We start from the raw sequence: 25,405 nt of genomic DNA on the forward strand, positions 1-25,405 counted from the left end.
AACTAGGTTGGATATTGTGACAACGTCAATGCCTTCATCGCGGTCGCCAGGGAAATTAAATTTATGATCCGCGTAGCCCCTGCGAAAATAAATGTTTAGAAACAAAGGATAACTTAACAAAGCAACGTGTGATGAGAATTATAAAGGCAATAACTGAACTTAGTGCTTTTCTCAGGCGCCCTTAGATGAAATCGATCGTTCATGCGCCCCCTATAGCTTTCCCGTTATACGATTTCCACGGATTACATGTATTTTAATTGTTGATAACACTGAAGCCACAGTCGGTCAAAGAGCTCTGATGTGTTGGGATGCACTGGTTTAGAGGCATTTCATAAAAATTTACCTTCCTATAACTACATTTCTGGTGGCCTTGTCCAGGAAGAAAGCTGCCAACCGCAGTTCGTGGTTTCATTGGCGCCATTGGCATGCATAGCCGACAAAAGTAGGACACATGTGGTTTTCGAAGGGAAACGATTAGCACAAATATCAGTTCTAAATAACTATATGACGTTAAAAAAAGGATGTAGAAACAGGACGGCTTCTTTAACAAGCAAGTTAATTACAAAATAGAAATGAACTTTTTCATCACGCGCTTCACTCGAAAGGATCGCACACTTCCACAACACTTCGTCAACACAATGCCGACTCTCAGCTTTCGCAAACGCTGTGCGCGAACTCGCAAAACATCGCACACTAAAGAAAACAGTTCCTGAATAGCACCGAGGCAGGGAGGAAGTTAGATTTGCCCGAATAAGCGCACGCGCTCATAGCTGGCAAATGTGATCGATGTCTATAGGTTGCTATATTCGATGTGCGCCCCAAAGAGAAAATACGGCCGTTGTCTAGGAGGAACTGGCGCCGAAATTAAATAAGACAATCGCCATGGTGATCTTTACAAATTTCCTTTTAGGCGGCAGTAGCATTAGAATCATAAAGCGATATCATAATTTTTCTACATGAGCGACTTGTGAATTGAAGCCTAGATGCATTTCATGAGAGAAATACCTGCCTAGAATACACATAAGCTCAGCAACAGTGAGACCTTTCTGACAGCTTAGAAGAAAGCAAAGAAGTCTCTTCGATTTCAATGAGCTCTAAAAGCGAATATAATTTCCTACAGGTATTTGATTATGTTGAAGAGGCGGGATAAAGCAGACGGTAGAAAATCATTTGGTCCTAGAAATATCAGAGGAAAGAATTAACTTTTTCTCACTCGTTGGACAAGCGAGTAAAAAGAGCACACCAGAAAGCGCTTAAAATCCATGCAAGTTGTGGTCCTCTATGACCTGCTGTCTTTAAAAGTACGCTGGAATTGAGGTCCCATTTAGAGCGGTGACGGGCTAGCTGTCGACAGCCATTAGATGAATGCGTATATCGCGTATATCATGAAAGGTGAGGACAATTCTGAAGACAAATGTACGCCAGCACCATACACAGGCGCTAAAATAACGTTTGCGTACAAGAATTGGAAAAGCGTGGCTGAATTTCATTTAATTCGGGGGTGTGTACCTGCCATCTCGAAGGTTTAGTGACTCCACCCCACCGTAATACCAGCGACAGAAGTTATAAGTTCCTGATGGCAGATTCGAACTCGCCCAAATAGTAAAAACTGTCTCCGAATACTTTGTCGCGTGCCGAAGACCATTGCTAAACAGAAGAAGCAGAAAGCGGTAGTATGCAATGCCTTTATCTGTGGTGCATCGCGTAAATCAGGCGCAGAATTCGGGCGGCCATCATCCTCTTTTTATGGGTCCCGCTCTACGGCAGCTGGGTGTATATAGCTAGACATGGCGATGCCTGACCAAAACTACACCTAGCTTGCAAAGGGGAAGACCTTCATCACATGTGGCATATTAAAATGCACTGAAGTTTGAAAAATTCCATTTTTAAGTACATCGATTAAGCCAAGAGAATTGATTGCAGAAATTAGTGTTACTAATCAGATGGCTCAATATGCACGGCTCATGTTTTTAAGGCAGTTCACGTGTATAACCGACAAACGTCAATTTCAAGTTCCTTTTTTCTGCATGCATAAATATATTCGACTGCCTAAAATATTGTTTATTTGTTTACTATTGTGACTGCAATGATAAATACAATTTAGATCTAGAAAGTAGGGTTTCTACACGATGTGATGCATCCCCACAGAAAGTGATTATGTATTGAAACGGGAAACTTCGCGTTTTCCCTCTGCAATTCTGTAGAGCTTCTTAGAATGGATCAAGTAATAAAATATCTCCACATTCATACCTTAATAAAATACTGCGAGCTATAGGGATCATAAATGCTGCGCCACCGCCCTGCTCCCTACAACGTCTAATACCGGAAGGTGGGAGGGAGAAACTTTCCTTCATCCGTGGCCGCAAGGCTGCCACTTCTCCTCTCCTTTTTCTTCCTTACTCTCCTCCTCTTCTTCCTCCTCCTCCTCCTCTTATCTCTCTAAGAAAAAGCCGTTTGCCAAGATGGAGGCCATTTTGTTCGGCTCGCGCATCACGATACTGTAGTCGCCTTTGTGTTTCTGTGTTCGTGCTGTAGCAGCGACGATAAGTTATGTTCGTACTTATTCAATATGAGAATGAGCATAAGCGCTATGTTGTCCGTGAGGAAACAGTCCGCAACTTCTCGCCGCGAGACATAGAAGACTTCGACCGTACGAAGTTGTACGAGGTTTTCTGGGATGGCGACGAGAATACAAGAGGCGGCTACTACAATGCGCACATAATTCACATGACAGGTAAGCTTCTCTTTGCTACAATGTGTTTTGAAGTGGGTTTCGAACCGCGATATGATTCGTAATGCTGGCACTTAAACGCAGAAACGGAAGACGAAATGGAGGTGTGGAGGCGTGAGCACAGGAGGCCTAGCCGGAAACGCACCGAGGAGCCTGATGCGAGGAAAAAGGTATGCAAAGTCGTGCTTATCTCTTTTTCTACTTCTAGCAGCTCCGACAACGAATGTAGTTTCTAAAATTCCATGTTATCCGCAGCAGCAAATGGAAAATATACATTGACTCCAGCTTCCTGTAAAGGAAAGCGCCAAAGCGCCGAGTTCATTTGGGGAGCTGCGAGTACGAGCATGATTAGGCTAGAGCACTCGAGCTGTGCTGTCTGTCGGTGCAAAATATGCGATGTTTTGTCGTAATTATTGGCTTTAAACTGTATTGTTCGCGCCCCGGAGTCACCACATATTATATAGGTGACAAAGACAGAATAAGCATTGAGTTCGCAACAAAACAAATAGGCTAATATTTTCCTTCATTCCGTCACGTACCACCCCCGCCCTACAGCCAAGTGCACTCATGTCTATACATGCACTCCCTTTCCCGCCTGTCTGGAGCGCTCGAGTAGTCACTTATGCGATCGAAGGGTAAAAGAAATCTGCATCTGTATTTTATCTCACAAAAACGTTTGTGATATGTGACGTCTAACTGTACAGGATCAAAATATGGGCAGTAGGTGCTGGGACGTCACAAGGGCAGGCTTCAGAAGAATGGGGCCAATGCATGTGGAGGTGTTCCTGAGCTTGCATCCATGTATTGCACTTCACCTGCTTTGAAACGCGATGCCGTCGGTCTGCGGAGGGTGGCACGTCGCCAACCGGGGGGAGATCGACATCGCAGCGCGGAGCGATCGGACGCGTGGCGTACTGGCTCCGTCGATTTTCGGCTGGAACCGCAAAAATCTGGATCTGACTCCTGCGAAACTTGCGCATCTGCATCCGTGAAGGCAGCGCGATCCTGGAGACACCGATCATATCCAGGTACGCTCAATTTTCGGCCATTTAGAGCAAATCTGCGCATAACCACGTAGCGGATGAGCTAAGCCTAACGGCTGCGGCTCCCCCGCCGCTGGTTGCGAAGACGCCCGCTGGCCACCCAATCAACATGGCTCAGCACGAACAACGCGGCTACGACCCCACGACTCTGTCGTGGTCGTCTGTCCCTATAAGCCAGCCAGAGGACGGCCAATCCACCATTTCGGCGGAACAAGCTGCCCTTTTTCAAGTCGTCGAGAACCGGCGACTTCGCCGGCAAAACGCACGAGGAGCGGCCAAGTCAAAGACTCCTCTGAACAATGCAGACACGGGAGACGCTCGCGCTCCGTCTTCGAAAACTCAACAAAATTCATCCCCACTCTCCAAGTGGACGCCGAAACCAACCGTCAGGATGAATTCTGACGACTACGTGATCGTGATCAAGCCAAGTACTACGGTCGACCTCAAGACAGCGTTTCAACAGGGGGAGCTCGGCGCTGCCATTTCTCAATACATTGGTAGGCAGCACATGAACGCCATCACAATTTCTCCCAATTGGGAACAAAACATCATCGTCTGTGGCACGCAGAACGCAGAGGTAGTTCAGAAGCTGCTCACGGACTTCAAAGTTAACACCAGCAAAGGACCGCTTCCGCTTCACGGACACCTCAAGCTCACCGGTGATGTGTGTCGCGGAGTGATTACTGTGCACAACCTAGAAACCAGTGACTCTTTGAAACATAGTGTGCAGTGGCGTGGTGGAGAACTCGTCCATGTGCGCAAGCTGGGGAACTCCAACGTTAAGTTAAGTTAAATTGGTTCACAGGAAGGGAAAGGCGCAGTAACTGTCACACTTGCTCTGTGGACACCCGAACCGCGCCGTAAGGGAAGGGAGGAAGGTGGGAATGAAAGTGGAAAGAGAGAAAGAGGAGCCGTAGTGGAGGGCTACGGAGTAATTTCGACCACCTGGGGATCTTTAACGTGCGCTGACATCGCACAGCACACGACGCCTCTTCGTTTCGCCTCCATCGAAACGCAGCCGCCGTGGTCGGGTTCGAACCCGGGAACTCCGGCACAGTAGTCGGGCGTCTTACCACTGCACCACCCCGGCGGGGCATTACTCCAACGTTGCTGTGCTCACTTTCGCGGGACGTAACGTTCCGCGGCACGTACACTACAACGCAGAACTGACTCCCGTAAGGGGTTACAAGAAGACTGTGCCAGCGTGCTACCGTTGTGGCACCCTGGGTCACCGGGCGGACAATTGTCCCACTCCAGTGAATGAAAGATGCGGACTTTGTGGCCAAAACGTTGGGGCTGGTACTGAGGGGATGGCCCCCCACGAATGCAATCCAGTGTGTATAATCTGCGGGGGGCCGCACCTCACCAGCTCCCGCGAATGCACTGGGAAATTCATCAGGCCTCAACAGCCAAGGCCCAAGACATCGGGCCCCCCCGCCAAACAGAAACGCCAACAGGAGACGCAAAACCGCGGCGGAACGCCACCAAATACCAAGACAGCGGGATCAACTGGATCAACGCCACCACCCGGAGACGCGGAGTTCCCAGCTCTAAAGCCTCCTCCTGGCGGCGCCGCCTGCAAACAATCCAAGGTAGGCAGCTGGGCAAGGGTCGCCTCCTCTTCTTCTTCTTCCCCTCCCCCCCTCACCAGCACCGCCGAGACGCAGGAACTTAAACGCGAGCTCGCCCTTTTGCGAGCTCAAAACGAAAAAACTAGCCAGTGAGCTTAACTCGCTGAAAAATCAAATCACTACGCAACCCTCTTCTAGCGACGAGGAAGAAAACATAACAGACAGGGAGATTCCTAATAATATGGAGAGTCGCTTCGGAACCCTGGAGACTCGGGTCACCGCGATTGAAACGCAGTTGGCTGATCTTCCCAAAATTATCCATGACACAATCGCGCGTCAGCTGGACAATGTCATCACACAGGTGACACAAGCTGTAACTCACATTATCCAAAAATGGATACAGGAAAATCCTCGCGTTCTTAAACGCATGGGTGCAATGAGGGACGTTAACCGACCTTCAAAATTTAACAGAGTCATTCCCGATGAGTCTGACCTTTCTGAAGACTCCTGCATGTCTGCGCCGGGCACTAGCGGACTGGGAGGTCTTAACAACGTAATCCCGCCCTCCGTATCCGAACATGGCCCCCAGCCCTAAGTCGAGAGCCAGAACAACTCAGCCGCTTACACTAACGCAGTGGAATTGCAGAGGTCTCAAGAACAGCAAGAAGCGGGATGAACTCCGCCTCTACCTTGAAACCTCTGAATTCCTCGTTGCCGCGGTTGCCCTTCAGGAACCCGGCGCAGGCGTCAAGCTCACAAACTACACTACATTTCAACACAACCCGCAGACATGTATACTTGTTCACAAGCAATATACTGCACAGGAAGTCACACTCCCCACAACACCACCGTTCGCGTACACGATGGTGTCAGTACTGCCCCTAAGGCGGTCTGACCCACCTGTACACATTCTAAACATTTATTGTCCCCCGAAACTTAAAAATGTTACGTTAAGCGAAATTTTCACGCAAGCTATGCAGGTAGCGGGAAAGGACCCACTTCTGATTGTCGGTGATTTTAATGCTCACAGCAGGCTCTGGGGGTATCCCCGGGAGAACACACGTGGGAGGAAGCTTGCGGAACTTCTCTCTACACTCGGACTCACCCTCCACACCGACCCCACCAACCCAACACGTGTAGGAAATTCGATTCAACGCGACACTTGCCCGGACCTCACATTTACACGCAACATACGCCATGCCGACTGGCTGAACACAGAGGAAACTCTTGGTAGTGATCACTGTATAATCTACACAACCATCTACACGCGTCCACTGAAACGCCCACAAACACAAGCTTGTGTCCCGAACTGGACAAAATTCCGCACCTCTCTGTCTATCGTAGACCCCCTCCAGTCGGGATATGACACCTGGTACAAATCACTCACGTCTGCACTGAAACAACACGAAAGGCAGATACAGCTCACGGAAACGCAAACGGACGTAGACAACCACCTCCTACATCTTTGGGAGGCCCGCCGCAGCCTCACCAAAAGATGGAAAAAACAGAAACATAACAAACGCCTTAAAAAACGCATCCTCGAACTCACACATCAAGCCGCGGAATATGCTGCTCAGCTAGCCGACACTAACTGGGTAGACAGGTGCAACACGGCTGCGCGCCAGATGTCTGGTCGTAATACGTGGCGCCTATTCCGCGGGCTCATCGATCCAACACAAACACGCACGGAAACCCAACGCCACTTACATAAAGTCATGCACAACTTTACAGGAACGACAACACAGCTAGCGCACACACTCAGGGATCGATACCTGTGCACCACCAAGGACCCCCGGGCGGTCGCCTACTCGTATGCAGGCAAAGAGAACACGGAGCTGGACACTCCGTTCCAGCTCCACGACCTCCGGGCGGCCTTAAGCAAAATGAAACGCGGCACTGCACCCGGGCGCGACAAGGTTACGGTCAAGCTTTTGGCCAACCTTTCCGATGCAGCATATGTTGTGCTTCTAAAATACATCAATAGTATTTGGGACGGAGACACTCCTCTCCCTCTCGATTGGAAGTCGGCTCTCGTCACCTTTATCCCGAAAACCGGCAAACCTATTGATGTGGAGAACCTTCGCCCCATCTCTCTCACGTCTTGTGTCGGCAAGCTGATGCAGACAATGGTGCGCGACAGACTCTCCGAATTTCTTGAAACACAGCACATTTTCGCGGACACCATGTTCGGTTTCCGCCCTCAAAAATCAGCACAGGATATACTCTTTCAGCTCCACCACGACATATTAGATCCTGTCGAATGCCCCCATAATGACAAGGTGGTCCTGGCCTTGGACCTTAAAGGCGCATTTGACAATGTGAAGCACGAAGTAATCCTCGATCACCTCAGTCACACCAACTGTGGTAACAAAACTTTCAATTACATAAAACAATTTCTTACAGACCGCCAAGCCTACATACGCATACAAGATGCGGAACACGGGCCATACACCATCGGCTCGAGGGGAACACCTCAAGGCGCTGTCTTGTCTCCCCTCCTCTTCAATTTAGCCATGCTTCATCTTCCCTCCAAATTGGCTTCTCTTCCCGGGATACATCACGCACTTTACGCGGATGATATCACAATCTGGGCCACGCAAGGTAACCTGGGCCACATGGAGTCCTGCCTGCAGGCAGCGGCGACCGTAGTCGACGACTACGCGACCTACTGCGGACTCCAGTGCGCCCCAGCTAAATCTGAATTTGTACACGTACGTCCATCCCCTCGAGACACAACTCAGCTTCGCATCAGTCTCCCCTCGGGACCGATCCGGGAGGCCAAAGAGATCCGCGTCCTTGGCCTCTTCATACACCATCAACGCAGAGTTGACACCACTCTGGCCAAACTTCGCATGGTGGGAGACCAGGTGGGTCGTATGGTCCGCCGGGTCTCCAACAAGCGGGGCGGATTACGAAGCAAGGATGCACTGCGGCTTGCCCATGCTTTTGTAACGAGCAGAATACTCTACTCGACACCCTACTTGTACCTGCGTAAACACGATGAGGATCAATTGGAGGCCATCCACCGGAAAGTCATCAAGCGGGCTCTCGACCTTCCGGTCAGCACGTCCAACCAGAGACTTCTGGCTCTGGGCGTGGTGAACACGTTCCGGGAGCTACGAGAAGCCCACTTACTAAGCCAATACACGCGTCTTACACAGACCACGTCCGGTCGCCGCCTCTTGGACCGGCTACACATCAAACACGATTACCACATTGAGGAAAGGGTGAGAGTGCCAGAACTCTGGAGACGCGCCCTCCGGGTCCGACCCCTTCCCCGCAACATGTCAAAAGAAGACCATAACGGTCGTCGCCAGGCGCGCGCGGAAGCGTTGGAGCGATACTATGGTCACCAGCAACACGTGTATTATGTGGATGTTGCCGGCCCTTACCATGGGGGGTGGTATACGGCTGCAGTCGTACACAACACAAACACGGTTAACGGGCTAACGTTCAAAGCCTACAGCACAACTCACGCGGAGGAGATTGCTATCGCTCTGGCTCTCAGTATTCCCAATTCGAAACACATCATCACCGACTCGCGAGGGGCCTGTCGGAATTATAGGCTGGGATGGGCTCCCCCGCTTGCCCGGCGTATATTGCAATCTAGCTGCCGATACATAGACCCAACTCCGCATAATCTTATTTGGGCACCCGGTCACCAGGGGCTCAGGGGAAACGAACAGGCCGATCAGGCCGCCCGCGCACTCTCTCCCCGGGCTATCTCCTTGTCCTTGGAAGCCTACTCCCAATCAGACAATCTGGCCCTTACATTCAAAGACATCACCGATTACTACAAGGAGGAGCACAGGCGCTACCCGGCCCCTTGTAAGGGACTGGATCGCGCTGACGAGCGCCTCCTCATCAAAATTTTTACCAATACAGTACTGTGCCCGGCGGTGCTTAAACATTTCAACCCGTCCTTTGATGGTGCGTGCCAGTACTGTGGGAAGGTGGCCGACACCTTTCACATTGTCTGGGCGTGCCAGTCAAACCCATCCATTCCCCCCAACCCCAATCCAACTAGAGAGGACTGGGAGGCGGCCCTGCTCGGCTGTCAAGAACTCAAGGCTCAAAAAGCCTTGGTTCAACGGACGCGGGCGGCGTTGCTGGCCAATGGGGCCCCGGAATAGGGGCTCCACCTAGTATTGTGAGGGGGAGACCGATACGTCTCTAACCCAAACACCTCTGTAATCATTTAATTGTTATTTATAAATGTTTTAACCACCACCACCACCAACCGGATTGGGCGGAGGACGGGCGTATCGTCCACAAAGGCTGACCACTGCCCCTCTGCTTACCGGTATAATCGGATAATGTTCCGGAACGAAGCGTCGACTTCCCTTCGCTCCTCTGGTGGTGGTGGCGAAAATGTTTATTGATTTTGAACCTTATTGTCTGTATTGATGGGTCGACTTGAAATCGCGTAGGGTGGTTCTCAGCGACTCTTAGAGCCCATCCCACCAGCTCCTTTTGTGCAGCTGGGTCCGAGCTGGACACCGCGATCTCCCATTTCTGTATGTCTGTTAGTTGCCAATTGCGGGGTGGCTGGAGCTCAGAGCACATGTAGTGGATGTGATGCAAGTCTGCTCTGGGTGCCCCGCAGAGGGTGCGTGCAGGAAAGAAAGCCTATCCCAATTTATTTCCCGCCGGTGGCAGCTCGGGCGCTTCAGATTTTAGATAGCAGTTGCCGCGGCCAGCAACTCTTATCCTTCCTTTTTCATTATTCAATAAGCCACTACCACTACTGCCTCGCTTACCCTCTTCGACATCGTGTAGTGAACTAGTTGGTGCCATTCTTATTTTCTGTGCCAAGTGAGTCACTTTGTAAAAAAAATAATATTTTGTCCTCAGTACTACCTACAGCTTTTACAATTCTGTCAGGGTGTTGTTTTTTATCCCTTTGCTATTTTTAATGCAACAGCTCTCAATATTAATACAACCCCGCCTTTCCTTTTTGTTTCTCTCAAACCAGCCTCTTGTCCCCCACATCCCGCTCACATTACTTTCTTACAGTTTCCTCTTCCTTTCCTATTTTTGTCTTTTTATTTTGTAGTCCTTCTCTTTCTTCAGATAATGCATTTTTCTGTAACGCCCCTGCTCTTGTGCTTTTATTCCGCACCTTCCACATATCTAAACATCCCCTCATAATTTGTGCGGAACTTGTTTCTATTTCAGAGTTTACATCTTCTCAGTGTACATTCCTTCATATTCGTTCACGTCCATTTGTGTTGCCTTCTCGGCGCCCAGATCCTTCGTTTTACTGTTCGTATTTTTCTCCTCAACATTTCATCGTGCTATAGTCTCCCTCATTTTACGAAAGCGCTAAAACAACACGGACAGAGAAGCAGACACCCGTGTTTGTTTTAGCGCTTTCGTAAAATGTCAAACCTGCACCAACTTGCCCGATCCGCCACCCTTCTGATATTCACCCTCAATTTCACCATAGCAATCTCTAAGCTTCGGCGTCTTCCAGCATTTTTGACCTGCTCTTGACCGCACCGTCCTTTTTTTACCCTAGTGCTGTTATTTTTAATCTCCTTTTATATTTTGCCTCCCTCTGTCTGTAATCCGCTTTAAACCTGGCAAGATTGTAGGCGTGGGATTTCGCTCCTATTTTTTTTTTTTATCTTTCGAGAGCTATTGTAACTGGGTGGCGGTCTACTGTCCTGATGAGACAATGTGCAGATGCAGGGCGATTGACCGCAACGTCATGACAATTGTTCGGTAACCATTGTTTAGGTAATGTCATTTTCGTTATGCCACTTCATCTTTAATTTGTTTCAGAATGCAAACGGCGCACTAGATGGCGGTTGCCGGCTTACCCCTTTTCAGTGCTTTACGTTCTCATTTGGCAGATATGTCACAAGTGGCGCCACTTTAATCACGCTACCTTGGTGTGGCATATACATGCAAAACGCGATACATTGGGTCACGAAATATTGCTCTGGGAAATGAGGTGCGCCTTTCGGTATTGGTCTAAATGCTGCTATGTACAGGTTGTCTCAAGCTAATATGGAGCCAGGCTTCAAAAAAAAAAAAAAAAGGTTGAAAGCGTTGTTTTGGAATGAATTGAATTGACTGTTAATGGTTAACTGAGACGCCGGCTCTGATTTGGCCTTCTTTTTATTAGCATTAAGTAATTAACTTTAGAAATCGGTCAAATACTGAAATTTACATGAATATTTCCGAAAATTGCCGAGTGCCACGAAAGGCCTACAGATTGTGAATCTGCCGAGCTAGACTTAGCGTGGCTGTTTTTATTCGAGCGAAATGAAAGCCCGCTAAGTTCAAAAAATGCCAAGTGACTGAGAGCTGCTCGCGCCTTAATACGCCGCGATTGCAACGTTCTCATTCGCGAAAATTCGCACTAGCCGGTAACCTATGTAAGCAGCAAAAAAAGAGTGCAACACCGTACCTGCGCTAATATTTCGCTTTATTTGTTCTTCATCTGGCAAAATGCTCCAGCGCTTTAGACAACACTGCACAAATATTCACTTGCATGTATGCTAACCAACGCAATACAAATCTATGAGCACAAAGATTTTCTCATGACAGTGCAATTCTAACAGTTATAGAAGTGCCAGGACTTAGTTATTGCAAGTAATATGCATTTTGCTCATTAACCTTTCTTTGCCAAAGGTATAACTTTAAAGGGTTGAGGCTTTTCATGATTTCCCTCTTCTTTCTCCTTCATTGCAGAATTAAAACACAATTTGGCAATGTGCGCTTCGCCACTGTGGACATCCCGTTTTCATGTGTTCTCTATTGTGCTTGTGATGAACCATACAGCGTCAGCAGTTCAGAGATTCGTGCCGCAAACCAGCCCGCAAGCTACTTTTAGTGACAGCTCTAACCTCTTGAAATCAACTGAGAGACATGTGTATTGTAGCCTACAGTATGTTTTTTTCATTCTCTAATGTTAATTGATATTATAGAAAAGTTCTTTAAATTTTCATCAATTGCTTTGGGGAAGAAACTTTCTATTCAAAACTTGCAGTTCGCTACAAAAAACAGCTAGCTGCGTTGTTTCCGTCCAGATAAGATTTACTTAGCATTATACTTATTGGCTTTTGAAGGCCATGAAATTCAAAAATAACCATGTGAAAGGGCAGCAATTTCGGCGCTCCCAGACGAATAGCGAATTAAAGAAGTGCAATTTTCTCTGCAATGCTACCCCGACGGCGTTTGGTGTTTCTCGGTGTTGGCGAGGTACACGCCAGCGTCTGTCGCAAGTAAGGTGTAAATGCGAGCTGAAAGAATAGCTTCACGATGGATGTTTCTCCGCAGTGAAGGTACTCTGCAAACAACACTTGCTCGAGGCTGATATTTTTTTTTGTAGCAGTCATTGTTCGACCTTAATTCATTCAATGAGCGGCTCATATATTTAATTGGAATGAGATGTTAACGTCAGCCCACGTCGTACTTGACGTAAAAACGTGACGTGTCGTCCCAGCCGCCGCTTACACAATGCGCCCGATACCGACGCTCTATGAGAACCGCCTTCCGTGAAAATTAGCGCCAGCTCTCTCTCTATGGTGCGCAAGCAGTTCCTGGCGCACAGCTAGAAACCATCGCAAAACTCCAAAATGCCTTTGGGACAGCTATTTCACTACTTCACTGGCCGTCTGGAAGCGCTGAAATGTTCTGCCCTATCACGTAATTTTTGTATTTCGCGTGCTTTTTTCGAAAGCTAATAAAGCCAAGTAATTCTTTGCTTGATGGAAACGATAGCTAGCCGTTTTTCGCAACGATCTACAACTTTTGCCTTGCCGCTTTCTTCGTTGGGCCAATAAAGAAAAATTTTGGAATTTTTTTCTTTAATATTACTAACGTTAGCTAATGAAAAATTGCGGCAGACTATGGCGTTCACAGCTGTCAATAACTTGCATTGGGCCAAGGCGCACCGTAGTTTGTAAAACTATTTTATGTAAAGATCACACACGAAGCACCGGCTGTAGCCTTTGGCTGCGGAACAAGATTGAATCCCGATGGCAACTCTGTAATTTTTGGTGAAAGTGAAAATGCAAAAATGGCAATTCTTATTAATCTCAATGTGCATAAAAAGATGCCCGAGTGGTTGAAATTAATTTCTAGTCGTTGGCTACTGCTACGGCATCTTTCATACCCCATGACGGACTCATACTAGGCATTGTGTCTATTATATATATATATATATATATATATATATATATATATATATATATATATATATATATATATATATATATATATATATTTTTTTAATTTACACATCGACGAGGTACCCATATCCTATAAAAAGTAATTTTGTTTGATATTTGCAAGTGAGCATCCGTGGCCACTTGGTCACAAATTAACAAACCTGCTATGCACTCCTTGGGTACTTGTGATACGTGATCTAATAAGACATAAACAGATATCAGTAACAGTAACAGATATCAGATTTTCGAATATAAGGTGAGTTTCGCGGTGTACACAATTTTTATGCCGCCTTCATGCACCACAGCCTCCGGAATGTTTTAGCACTCTTAGCTTTCTTTTCGTGTTGCCGCTCCTCTCCCCATTTGTTACATATCCGCACTTGTGACGCATGCCTCGTAAGGCGCGAGCTTTCGCCAAGTTCAGAACCGATGTAATCAAGAAAATTGCCATTGTGGAATGACGCTATTACTGTGGCTAACGGCGAATGTCAAAAGCGCGCGGTGCAACCGCCAATATATATTGATAACGCAGAGGTGTTCCAAGGTAGGCGTATGTGCTTCAGAACTTGCAACGTTTAATGCTTGCCCGCGGAGTCGCTTATCGAAGCATACGGAGAACTAATAGGTGGTGCGACCAAAGGCGCTTTGTTAAATTTCATCGCTTTCTGGTAGCAGGTTGATTCAGGTATAATAAGGTGTCCTCATGTATTGGCTGTACACGTCACGTGAATAGAGAGAGGATAGGTAGTGTTTGCTGGTCATGAACATGCCGCTTCTCTTTCCAGCCACGAGGTCGTTTCCTAACTGAGCAAGATTGCAGTTGTCGGTTTTTATATGCATGTAGCGTTTAACGCACTTTTAGTTCTCCGCGTTTATCGGTCATAACACTGTTTTGCCGCTGACAACCGTCATTGTTTTTTATGCTTGTGTACGACCACCATGTGGTTCGCAGCAGTGCAGTGTCCCCCGCGCGAATGTTTGGCGTCGGCGTCTATGCTGTGGTTTTGCCCATTCTTCACTGAATTACAGTTTTAAATCCAATGCCAAAACTTAGCGGGCACTGTAACTTATCGGGAGCACTAGTTTAAGTGGGCTCAGGGTATTCAGAAGCGAACAGTTCATGTATAAGATTGCATTCATTACCTCATTACAGGCAAAACTCGACGTCATTGCAAAAGAAAAAAGTAAACGAATTGCTGAGGGAGACCTGTTATCATCACCTGGAAAAGGTGAGCTTCAAGAAAAGGTGACACATTTAGAGAAAGTTATTCAAGGCCAATAAGAAAAAATCCGCCACCTAGAAAAATTAAACCAGGACCTACAGCGGGCCCTCTGTAACAAGATCTTTGAAGCAGGTATGGAAACATGCCCTTTCATTGTACTGCCTCTGTTCTTGTTTGCTTTTATACTTTCTAAAACCTTACTCAGTAAGGTACGAAGTCCCTGAAAAAAGTCGAAATAATTTTATATTAAAGGTTTTGGTCGGCGTATGTGAGGCATTTCAGTGAACAGTGAAAATATTTTCAGGAAACCCGCTCAGCTGTGACGAGGCGCAGCATATAGAAGCTCATTATACCGAACCTCGTTATATCCTCGTTATAACGAGCCATCGTTATAGTCGAACCTCGTTATAACGATCACAGATATAGCGAAGGATCGGATAAAATGAAATAAAATCAAAGTTTGGTTGGTCTATGGCTTATTTCTACGGGAGTTCTTTCTGTATTATGTTTTATATTTGACGCTAGATTGGTTATAAGGAAGCAGGTTTTTGCATAAAATGGCAAAAAATGCCTAAAGGAGCCGGAAAAAAACATCAAAAATGCAATTTTTCAATCAGTCGAATCGTCCACCGCAGAAGTTTGTTTAAATCACCCGCGCGTTCGCATGCCGCGTCATTTACTGGCAGTAATAAAAACTGCCGCCAATGGCTTATTGCCTGCGAGATCACATCCTCACGCGTGGTGATCTCGGAGGTTATGAATGACCATGGCCGGACTCAAGCGCTGCCGCCGCAGCTCGAGTCCTGCCATGCAACGGCTGACAGGCATGTGACTGGCATGACATCACCATTGCCTCGTCATGGCGCGAGCCCCTGCCACGCCTCTGCCACTGCAACCGACCCCCCCGAGTCCTTTGGCTCCGTCGCATATTATGCGCGGAGGCAACATCCCAAATTAGTATTTATTTTTGCTCCCAGGATTTCGTGCTTATACCCAATTTTTAATTAAAAATTGCACGTTTTCGCACCTTTTTGTTGTCCATATTAGTGCATATTTTGTTGTGTTTTATTAGAAAACTTATTTACAAGAATTTGGGCGCGCACTTCTATAACGAATATCGGATATAACGAACAAATTTTTACACCCCGTACTACTTCGTTATAACAAGGTACGACTGTAGTGAAATAGCTGGTTATGCTTCTCTTATAACGTTTTCAATAAGAAAAGCCTTGTGGTTAGTCTCACTTAGAAGGTCGAGGTCACGGATGGAAGGATGCATTGTTTGCTAATAAACAAGTATAAAGTCGTCATCTAAGGCCGTGTTCAGCGGTAAGTACGTTAGTTTTTCCGCGCAAAACAGAAACTCTGTGCATTAGGAGCACATGAAGCCGGGTGCAACGCACATTTCACCGATAGCGCGGATCACGACGCCCGGTTTGAACCACTTTATTCAATGTTCCATGGCTTGCACTTTCTTTTGCTTCGTCGCTCTCAAATGCCTATGTCCTGCTAATATGAACAGCAATACGTAATTAGGGTTTGTGGGATAATTCGATGGCATCATCGGCATTGCAACTCAAGTGTTAGCTGAGTACAGAAAACTCAGGTGAATCTCGCTAATAAACTGATTAACATAATTCAAATATTTGATTTTTTAAAATATCATCTCTGCCTTTCCTTCTAATTTTCCTCCTCCTCCTCCCTTTAAATATCTCATAGGCACTTGAATGTAAATGGAGATTTTCAGATAGACTTAGTAAGCGCCTTATCACGTTTTATAATTTCGAAAACGCGAATTCCCTCTGCGTGTTGGCGAGACGAATTTCGTCCACCATGAGCCCTTTTTGAAAAGCGCGCGCTGTGAAGCTATGCCGATCAGTACAGGTCACTCTGGAGCCCACTGAGCAAATGCCTGCCTTTCCACGCACGCGCTGCAGTTCTTGCCTCTACAGGTTGCTTTAGCTAAACCAGAGATGCTATGTTACAGGTGCGCCTCACAGTGATGTGTGTGATTGACGTCGCTTAGCCATCCCTGATCAGTTATAGAAAAATCTGGCCAGTATCGGTTTCAACTACTTCAGCGCTCCTATTGACTAGAAGGAAGGTGATGTTTAAAAGAATCCCTACGTACGCATGCCTCGTCATAACATGGTGGCGTGGTATTTTCATCCATGTCCTTTGTTTGTTGCGTATCATTTTGCGTGAGTAAAATGAGGTTTTAAAGTTGGTAGTAAAGAAAAAGTGGTGGTGCCCGAGTTGTCTAAGGCGCAGGCATTTGAAGTACTTCGGCGGCGATTTGCATTGCGCTCGACGTCGACAAAAGTTTCTTTTTTTTCTTCTGTTTAATATTGTCGCCATGAAAACAATAAAAAGCGTTAGTAAGGCTTTCCCCCTGCCGCTTGAAAGGGTTGGCACTAGCGCCTAAAATTGGTAACAACGGCTTCTAAGGAAGTTTCCTATCCCGAATCGCAAAAAAGGCGGGCTTTTCAAAACGGGCGCGTGGTGGCAGTTCCCGCGAAAATTTGTTAAGCCACGGTAGCGAGGGAAGTCGCGCTTTTGATATCTAAGAAGAAAGGGGATATCGTTATTACGAAAAACTCCCTCAAAATCTTCAGTAATGCCGATGAAGCCATCTCGAAATCTCTGCTTTAGGAGTCCTAGTTTACTATAGCTGGAACATCCGTTATAACGACTGTGTAGTTGGCGTTGACTTTTTTTTCCTTCACAAAGTCTCGAACGATAAAAATGCGCATGCGTGGTACAACACTGTCTTAAGAGCAAAATGGGGGCCATAGAAACTGCAACTATCAACGGTTGTTGCGTTTACACTCCAAACAGAGAGACGCAATGGCTCTTTTCACAACCTTGGAGTGTGAGGAGTCGTATCTCAGTAGCTCCTTGTTAGTACGGGGGGAATACATATGGCAAACGTGGTTTCCGCAGAACGTAAGCTTGAGGTCCAAAAAACGTAACTCCAAGGTTGTGAAAAGAGCCATTGCGTCTCTCTGTTTGGAGACGGCGCTTCACAAGTCGTGCCCTCATAGCATGCAGGATAGTCTCGATTATCAGGTTTCCCGCCTCTTGGTGGTAGGCTTCCCTGGTCCGGTCATATCTGCCGTCGCTGAAACCCTCCTCCAGAAACAAAAAGGCGCACAAAAAAAGACCTGACTACTCGGCTTCAAAGCCGGTTGTGGTTCCCTATGTGCACCAGGTGTCTCATAACCTGAAGAAAGTGGCCGGTAGACACCATGTACCTTTGGTGTTCTCAGCCCCCAACAAGCTATCAAAGCTTTGCTGCCGCATTTCTGGCGTTTGTGAAAGGGGCTGCAAAAAAAAAAAGGCATGGCACCTCCTATGTTAAGTGCGCCACAGGAGTGGTATACAGCTTGCCCCTTTCTTGTGGCTCTTCCTATGTAGGCGAAACTGGCCGTTGCATTAATGGCCGGCTACGGGAGCATGCAAAAAATGTAGACAATAATGATAAAAATTCAAACCTTGTAAGGCACATTTCTTCCTGCATTAGCACGTGTAGGGCAAGATATTAGATGACAAAGGTTCTAGGCAGGAGTACCAATGTGAAAGCCCGGCTTGTCTTAGAGGCCTTCCATGTCAAGAAACTATCTGATCGCTGCGTAAGGGATACTTCGTTACGGATCTATGATGCTGAAGTTTCGTATCTTGATTTTTTTTGTAAAATTTGCGGTGTTTGTGATGTGTGTGCCTGCTCTACCTTTACGCATGCTCCGCCTGTCTGTATATATGCTGTTGTTGATTCACCCTTTTAAACAGTTGGTAGTTGCGCTCGTGAACTGTTGTGTGTGTTTCTTCCTATGTCCTGTTGAAGTTGTTGCGCATTTCTCTTATATACTATATGCTTTCACTTATTCCTGTATCGAACTTTTCTGAAAAGCAAGAAGAGTATCTGCATGATGAAGAACAATATAGCGATCAGTTCGAATTGGGCACCCGTACACAGGCACAGTAAAATGCCATCAGCAGACATTGCGTTTGCGCAGCGGTTTCTGTGTTCAAAGAATGCTGACAGGGACGCCGGGATCGAGGAGGGGGGGGGGGGGGTGCGGGAGGGCCGATGTCCTCCTTCCCTCCTCGCCCGGCTAGAAGTATTGTTAACGTGACTGCTATAAAGGCCCCGTTCATCGAAAATCGGCGAGCGTCCGCCGGCGTTGGCATTGTCAGAGAAAAATCACGAATTCACGAGCATGGTGCTGGCAGTCAGTAGCTGGCAGCTGACATGGCCGTACACTTACTGGACGTATTCGCTGCCTCCCATTACGTTTGGCAGGACCTGCCAACTTGGGGCTCTCCTTTCACATGTGACGGTAATACCAGAATCAGCCTGCCAGCTGGGACTCTTGCATTCACGTAACCCCTAAGCCACGCAGGCACGTTCATGTGGCTAGGAGCGGGGCGTTATACTGAGGGCTGATCACCTACGCTGCCGCGTCATACCCTTGTATCCCTCACAATTTTATGTTGGTGCTCAGCCACTAATTCCTTCATCTGACTTGAATGCTTACATTTTTTTTTCCTGTAGCCTAACTTCAGCCTTCCGCATTTTCATAATGCTTTACATTGTTGACGCCCACAAAATACTAAAACAGGCAAGAGTAAGAGATGCGAGCCGTAATTTTGGTCTTTATCAAACAGCATATTAAGAATAAGAATAGGCTAGCGCAGGCACCAAGGTAAGCTAGCCTTGCTAGCTAGCTTCGTTCAGCGCAGTAATGTGAGAAAGGGGATGAGTGATCGAGTATTTTTCAAATATATATTTAATATAAAAAAACGAAGAAATTAAAAACAAAACGGAGGTCTGTTCGCACGCCACTTAAAATATGCTTTCGGAATCACTGAATGCTCAGCCTTTATTGCAGTGAAATATGGTGCAGTTAAGATGTTAACAAGTCATACATAAAAACATATAAAATATCTTATGTTGCTTAAGTGGTGCCAGTAAGTAGTGCAGGAAAATTTAATTTATTATTCTCTATTCATAGCGTCCGGAACCTGCTCTGGAATTGGAGAAATGAGTCAACAGGTCCTCAAGCGCCCTTCAAAAGGTGTGTAAAGTTTTATTAGCACGTTTGCTATAACAAATCAATACTAAGTTCAGCATGAAAGGGCAAATATAAAACGTATGTGATGCAATTGTCGGAAATGCTTAACAAAGCTTCTTTTTATAGACTGGAAGCTGAAAACTTATAAAAATGCGCTGTTTTTTTTAGCCTGGGATTACAATGTTTAAGAATGCCTACTTCAGTTTCTGCACTTTGGACTACTGTACATTTAAAAAAATTAGCATGGGTGTTTTTGTTTTCATTTCAGCCTTTTAGTATTTTTCATTGTGCGCAGCAATAAAAAAAAGCTGGATTCAGTAATGAGTAAGAAGTAAATCGAATTCATGCCAGTATCCAATGTTGGGGAATGAACCATTGCTGCACGTGCAGAAGCGCAGTTGACCATGAACATCAAATTCAGTTCAGTTTGCTTGTGCTTAGTTCTGGAGCTGAAAAAAGGCAATCTGTCCAGCATATGTCAGGAGTATTAGGTGCACATAACCACATTAGTTCTTCTCGTGTGCGTAAGAGCGGTAACAGTTGTATTTTAATGTTTTACAGTTTTGGGGAAAGCGGAATCAATCGATAAGACGGTTGGAACTGTCAGTGAAGATGGTCGGGTGAGTGCTGCTTTCCATTCAGTACATTTAGGTTTTGTCTAATGATTGTTGGCTAAGCCAATTGAAAGGCACATGGAAACCTCATTGTCATTCTTCTCAATGTGTAATCTAGTCTGGTTAAGCAGACACTTCAGGTTCTAAAAAACGTCAGAATTTCTGTACTGAGGTAGTGTCGTTAAAAAGCATTATGCACATTTAATATAATGTCGGTCAGTAAGTACAAATGCATTCCTATGGGCTGTGATGCATTTGAAACAATATTATATCGATCCCAACTCCGTTATTTATGGCCCGAAATAAATCCTATACAACTTTATTGCTTCAATTGTAATGACATATTTAAGCTACACTGCGTGTAATTAGGAATGACTGCCTGGTTGCTGCCCATTAGCTGGAAGGGCATTTAACTTATGGGTGCTGCTATATTTAATTATTTTAGCTTCAAACAATGTTCTGTTTGTTAGGCACATAACTGGAAGAGAAACTATAAAAGAAAGGATCTGCATTTTCGAGTGCATCTTGGCGAGCATATCAGCTCTTGCAAATTTGAAAGATGGTTATGGACAGAGGCAGTATAGACAAGAAAGCCATTTATGTCTTATAGTTTGTTGCATGTAATTTAAAAAGAATGGTAGTGCTTTCATTTTAAATACGCCATCATCATCAGCGACACTGTATCAGCGGCACTGGACGGAAGATTCTCCCATATACAGTGTGTCCAAGCTAACATATCCAAGGGTTAAAAACTCTTACATTTGACGTAGGCCAGAGCAACCACTTGTATACAGCTGCAGCGCACCACAGGCAATATCTTATTTTGAGAATAAGTGATTATTAGTTACTAACTATTGCCTTTAGACGATAAATCTGATTTGCAAAGTTGGAAAGCATCTTCCGAAACCGCCATTCCACTCATTTCCAATAAAGAAAGGCTCACGCGTATGTTCCAAGTTCTAAAGAAGGCCCGTGAAATATGAAAAATATCACGTGACTAACGTATTCGCGCGCCACGATTTTGGTGCTGTCTGTCGTGGTTTGAGTGAACGAAATTAGCTGCGGCTGCGACTAGACAGCCCAGTTCCAGCAGTAGGCTATGTTGGCGATGGTTGTAGCGAGCGTGGTGAGCTCGCAGCAACAGCACCGTCACGTGCGCCGACTACCTGAAGCGAGCAAAGAAACCATCACAGACATATCGGCCTGCGACTACAACGGGGCTGAGGCCACGGCCACAACTAATTTCGTTCATTTAAACCACGATTGAAAGCACCACAATCATGGCGCACGAATGCGTCAGTCATGTGATATTTTTGTATTTTGCGGGCTTTCTTTAAAACTTGGAAAAATTATACATCTGAGGCTTTGTTTATCGGAAATAAATTAAATAGGGGTTTCAGAAGGTGCTATCCAACATTGCAACTCACCTTTCTTGTCGAAAGGTAATAGTAAATGAGAAAAACTGTCTGAATTACTTATTTTTAAATTTTATTTGCCTGCGGTTCGCCAGATGGCAAACTGTATACAAGTGATTTCTCTGGCCTATATCAAATGTTTTACTCTTCAACTATTGGCTATAGTTAGCTTGACACCCTGTATAACTCATATTGCGTTCCTGTGTTAGCTGTGCTAACCTCACCTCGGCAATTAAGCCTCCTAATTTTATCTACCCTGCTGACCCTCCCCCACCTTCTAGGCATGCCTTCTCATGGAATGCAGTCCATCAACCTAACAACCTTTGGTTATCCTGGCTTTGCAAAACTACCGATTCCCATTTTTCTTCAATTCGATTTTTAAGTCGGTTTTCTGAACTTACATTTCTGTGTTGACAAATCTTTACTTTTCTGGCCCCATATGCTGCACCTACATTTTTCTTTTCCGAAATTTGCTACATTTTTCTCAATTTATGATCTTATTGTCCAATCCGATAGGTTAGCTTTAATGAGTAAACTAGATTATAAATAATCTGTTCTTGTTTGTTTTAAACTTCGTTCAATCAGGTGCTATTGTCCCTTCAGCGAGTGGAATAAAATGTTATGAGTGATACATAGCCAGATTTATTAAATATCAGCTGCATCAAGTGCCTCTTCTCACTATTTTGTTGTAGGCCACACTACAATTCCCTTATGTATTTACAGGTTCATCTTGGCCATGGAAGTTACATGGACCAAGAGACATGGTGTAGGCTTTTCAATCTCCCATCCGACTCGGCCTTCTGCAAGCAGATGGCTGTGTACCTGTGGGGGACTGAAGTCCTTGCCGGAAGGAGTGTGACTGGCGCCCTTTCAAACAAAGCAATATCCAAGGGTGCGACAAAAGTTTTCCCACCACTTTCTCCTGTGAAAGTGGCGTCAGTTTCAGGTAAACAAAACACTTTTCTGTGTACTACAGTAATGATTTCATTGGGTTTTATGGCTGCATGGTTTAAATAGTGAACACCAATTTTTTGTTTTCGGTATATTTTGAACGGATGGGAGTAATAGCTAATTAGTGGGCATCAACAAATTGAAAAAACGTTTTGCATATAACAGTTATAACAGTGGCTACTTCTATGGATGCAGTTCAGGGTAAGGGCGTTCGGAGCACGCAAAACTGCTTTGTCATCATCAGTGTCTGACTGCATTCGTGTGTGTGTTCGCTGGCAGGTACTCAAAGTTATGATAAATATTCTGCATCATTTTCATAGTCTAACATGGTTAGCATGAAATGAAAGCTATACCTGCATTGATTCCTCTGCAAGTCTTTCCCAGTACAAAACAATATGCGTTTCTCAGTTACAAATCTGTACAAGGGAGTCACGTCATCGTGATCAGTGCAATAGATGCATTTTTACATACTAACACATGCAATAAACAGTTCAGCTTTTATGTAACGAACCTCCATGTAGCGAATTCCTCAATATTACAAAGATTTTTAATTCCCCAATGCCACCCCCTTTGAAGTGCGTGCATTTCAAAACTTCATGTAACAGACATGTCGTGGCTGTTGACCTTGATACGAACTCGCAGCGCCAACTGTCGTTTAGCTAGTGCTGAATTACAGGAACTTTGGCAGACCCTCCAAGTTTGAGGATGTTAAAACACGTACTGAATTGAAAGGAACGACTACGAGAGTAACAAGCGAACGCAGTTTATACAACGTGCCATGTTTCAGCGCCGATGCCGCATATACGTGCCAGACACAGCAGTCTCCACTGCATTTGCTATCAGAACATTGTGTTAAAACAGCGCTAAAAACACGTACAGATAGAAAGACAAACACACATTGCGCTGATCTATCTGTGTGTTTCTAGCGCTGTTTTAACATAATGTCCAACCAATTCGCCCATTAAGCCACTTTGCTATCAGAACATTTCAATACAACAATTCGCGCTTAATAGCGGCAAAAATTAACAGAAAAAGGCAGAGCGTGAGAAGTGCGCATCCATCGCTGCCACGCGGTTGCGGAGTGTGCCCGCGACGCGAGGCAGAGGCGATTTCATGAAGCAAGAGCGATGGGCCAGCGGGAACATATATGAACACGCAGGCAGCTCCTCGCTCGGTGAGAAAGGGGCGATGCGAAAGCGTGCGCTCTCCCCCAGACTGTTTCCTCCTCTCCTCCCCTTTGTCTGCTCCCTCGTAGATGAGTCGCGCGAGCTGCGGGGTAGAGGCTGCCGCCGCAGGCGCGCAACGCCATCCGCTCAGTCGAGAAACATTTCACCGGTTCTATAACTACGAATGGTGCACGGTTCTATAACTGTGAACACTTCCATGGTGCACGGTTTCTTCTAGAATCAATTATTAATCTGGTTTCTGCCTTTTGGATCTACACACAAAAATTGTGCATAATGAAAACCTGGATGTAACGAATAATCGCGGATATTTTACAATTTCGTTATAACAGGGTTAACTGTAGTAGTCGGGGCTAAACACTGTTGAAGTAGTGAGCCAATTCTTCCAATAATATTTGCGGGAAATATTTAAAGTTGGTAAATATTTAAAGTTAAAAACCAGATAAAAGATTCTCTAGCAAATGTATATGTTATGAAGGATTTTACTGTGCAGATTCCTTCTGGCATTATTTGGTGGAGCGGGGCTGCAGCGATGAAGAACTGACCAAGCGCCACAAGTTGTTGTCGCGGTACTTGGCCCAGAAATGCTCCGATCTTCGCCGCTAGAGTAAGTACTGCAGCAAATTCCTTAAGAACAGAGCAATTGCGTGCTAAGCACTTTTTTCTGTGCAGTTATGCTTGCTTTGTACGTATAGCCAATCAGAAAATGTGACGCTGCAGTAGACGACAAAACCTAAAGTATGAAATAAGAACTACTGCTGTCTTTCCATAAAGCCGTTCTAGTAGACGACCACTGGTTCGCATGAGCCGGAATGCTGTAAGAGCTTTAAATGCTGACTGATCCTATGTAGGCCTGTGTAGATTGTTAAGGGCTTCAAGTGGCTAAATAAGTGGAACATGTAAGCTTTTTGATTTTTTTTCTAATTAAGCTTTTTTGTGAAACAACTTGTTTGATGATGCCCGATACAGAGGCTTAGTGTTTTGGCATTTGACTGCTCATCTTGATGTCCTGGGATTTATCCAGGCAATGCCAAGCGTGGTTTCCTGAAGCTGAAAATTGAAATTGTCTAGTGCTTTGCATTGACATGCTGTGATTTGGCAATGTACATTAACGAACACAATACGACTGAAATTATTTTGGAGCCTTTCACTACAGCATTCCTCAAAGCCAGTGTTAAGAGCATTAAGTATTGTTTTCAACTCATAGGTACTTTCTTGATATCTGACAGCAGTCTTCCTTCATTGAAATCGATTTTTATAAAAGCCCATTTAGAGGTTTATATATTTAATTGAAATCTGCATTTTTTTTTCATTCAGGTGTTCCTGTTCAAGTGCCAGGTGCTTATCAAGATGGTCCACAGATGTCAAATAAATGGCGGCAATTGTCACAGGTGTTGTTCCACATGTCTATTTAG

The 25,405-nt window shown here is 45.6% G+C and overlaps 1 pseudogene; it reads left to right on the plus strand.

Annotated features, from left to right (window-relative positions):
* Window positions 1-2,550: 2,550 nt before the first annotated feature.
* LOC146179803 (uncharacterized) lies at window positions 2,551-24,596 on the plus strand (annotated as a pseudogene).
* Window positions 24,597-25,405: the final 809 nt, after the last annotated feature.

The sequence above is a fragment of the Amblyomma maculatum genome, chromosome 9 (genome assembly GCF_055883805.1).
Source record: "Amblyomma maculatum isolate TAMU_Amacu chromosome 9, ASM5588380v1, whole genome shotgun sequence".
Taxonomy (NCBI): domain Eukaryota; kingdom Metazoa; phylum Arthropoda; class Arachnida; order Ixodida; family Ixodidae; genus Amblyomma; species Amblyomma maculatum.